This window comes from Pteropus vampyrus, unplaced genomic scaffold, assembly GCF_000151845.1.
Source record: "Pteropus vampyrus isolate Shadow unplaced genomic scaffold, Pvam_2.0 Scaffold202, whole genome shotgun sequence".
Taxonomy (NCBI): Eukaryota; Metazoa; Chordata; class Mammalia; order Chiroptera; family Pteropodidae; genus Pteropus; species Pteropus vampyrus.
In genome coordinates this window covers 2,186,468-2,189,022 of record NW_011888983.1, presented here as the reverse complement: position 1 = coordinate 2,189,022, position 2,555 = coordinate 2,186,468, and positions in this window count along the sequence as shown.

The following is a 2,555-nucleotide window of genomic DNA, read 5'->3' as shown; positions in this document are numbered from 1 at the left end:
TATGATAAGGGGACAATATGAGTATCTCCCCACCAGGGGCTCTGTAAGCATTGAAGATAATAATCAGAAAAGGGCTCAGTACATCTCCTAGAATGTGAGTGGTGCTCTCCAAAAGTGATTGTATGGCTTATGGGAGATGTGGAACCCATCAGGCATTAGAAGCGACCTTTGCCAGTTTTAGCCTAATCACTCCATTTCACAGATGAGCAAACTAAGGTCCGGAGAGTGCTCATCTTCCAAAGTAACTGAGCCTATCAGGGACAGGCCTGGGGTTCTGAGCTCCTTGGCTTTGTTCTTTCCATTGCACCAAATGCAGTGATCACTGTTTAGATAAAATAGTTTGAATTTTCTTCTTGTCCCACCTGTCTGCACGGTGGGTCTTTATGCAGAGTTTACTGAAGGATTTTCAACCACTACCACAATCCTGGCAAGCCTTTCTCACACCCTGCTCCTCATACCTGCACACGTGTCCCACCTTCATCAGCAAAAATTTACCTTTTTCCCAGGTGTAGAACCTCAAGGCTGTAAGGCTGAGGAGGCCACAAGGGGCTGTGGGGCTAAGGAGGTCTCTCTCCCACGGTTCCCTCCCCAGATCTCGAGGAGACTGGTTGGGGACAGGATGGCCCCTTATTCATCCTGCAAATGTCTTCTGACCTCTCACAATGCCCCAAACTCTGGGCTCGGCTTTGGGGACCCAGAGCTAATCCAGTGGCTATCCGGACCCCAAAATGCTCAGGGTCGTGGTAAGGGAACCACGCAAACAAAGTAAAAGTTCCTTGTGTGAGAGTAAACACTCCTTAAGGCAAACACCGGAAATGTGGGAGCATGGGCAGCAGAAGAGTGGGGGTAGGCTCTGGTCATGCGTGACTCCCTGCAGGGCCTACAGTCCACTCACCCTCTCACTGTAACTTTTATCTCCACCAACAAATACAAACACCACAGGGCCTACCAGAAAACCCCGGATCCCCAGAGACTGTCTGTGATTGGATGGACTTGCAGAGGAAGGCCACGTATGGAAAAGGAAGTAGAGGAACATCCTCTCCCCTCCCCCAGCCTTCACCCTAAGTCCCATCCCCCTCCTCTTCTGAAATCATCTTATTAATAACTTGTGATACCATTAGCTTTTGCTGTCACCAGCACTGACAACTCAGAAGCCCCCGAGAACTGTCTGCAAAACACAATAAATGAGAACTCTTAATTAACACCTTCCTTAACTAAATAAATTAATTTTATGCGGTCATGATGTCAGTGATGTGACTTGCTGATGGCTGAGGCAACTTGGACAGACTTGGCAAGGGCTGCAGGGCAGGCTCAGCTTGTTGGCCTCTGCAGTGCATCAGTGGGCAGTGGGACCTTGGGTGTGAGTGCCTAGGGATGGCGTCCTGGGCAGGGCACCCAAGACCAGGCAATGGTCAGGCCGCTGTGTGGTGGTACACCAGATAGGAAGTCAGAGACTTTTCCCAGCTTTGCCTTTTTGTCTCTACCCTCTGAGTGGTCTTGGGCAAGCTTCTTAGCTTCTCTGGGCCTCTGTTTCTCTCATCTGTAAAATGGGCATCATTTGTTGTCATGTCTGTTTCTCAGGACTATGCAGAAGACGCTTGATAGGAAGGGGTTTTATAAGCTCTAAAGTGCTGTGCCCATGTGGGAAATGATGATGACACTCCCTTTCAGCTGCTGAAGAGTCAGTACTAGCTGCATAGTTCTCGTGCACTTCCCCTCACAACGCGCATATAGAAAGAAATGGTCCCTGAGTCTCCGGGCAGCTCTGAGCTTCCCTGAGGACACCTTTGGGACAAGGAAGACCCCTCTAAGTCCAATGCCCTCAGAAAGCTTCCAGTATCCACCCACTCAGCTGATCTGCGCTTAGAGCAAAAGAGGCCAGGACAGGAGAACTCTTCTCAACAGTTCCCATCAGAGTGGAAATCTGCCCTGGTCCTAGGCTGACCCAGCCCTGACCTGAGGGAGCTTCTGATCCAGCCCTGGGTTGAAGTCCGTAGATCAGGCCTAGGCTCTGACCCCACCACTTACCCTGTCTGAGAACTCAGCTCCATCTCTGCCTGGGCCTTGACCAAGTTTTTCATTCAAGATCTAGCATGAGCCTCCAGCTATTGCTAGAGCCAGCCCCTGACTGCAACCCTTAACCAAGACCCCAATCCGGCCTGCTCTGGCACCCCTCGGTCCTTGTTCCAGGCCTGTGACATTCTCCTCCCCGGCCCCTCAGGACTACTCCGTGCCCTAAGCTGTGTCAGCCTCACCCTGGGGTAAACAGAGAGACCCCCACTGCCCCTGCAGTTCACACAGCAGGCACCTTCCATAAAAGGCAGCACCTTCCTGCCCACCCTATTCCCCACCAACACTTGCATGTCATTAGACATTCTTCCCAGTTAGCACCATTCCCAGGGTTCTGAGCACAGAGACATCAAGCAACTCACCAAGGGCCACACAACACAGCTGTGGCAGCACAAGGGCTGAGACAATACCCCAGAGATTTCCCTTGCCTCCTCCTGAGAGGGAGGAAGAGTTCACTGTCCTCATCTTTTTGAGCTGGGGCAGCA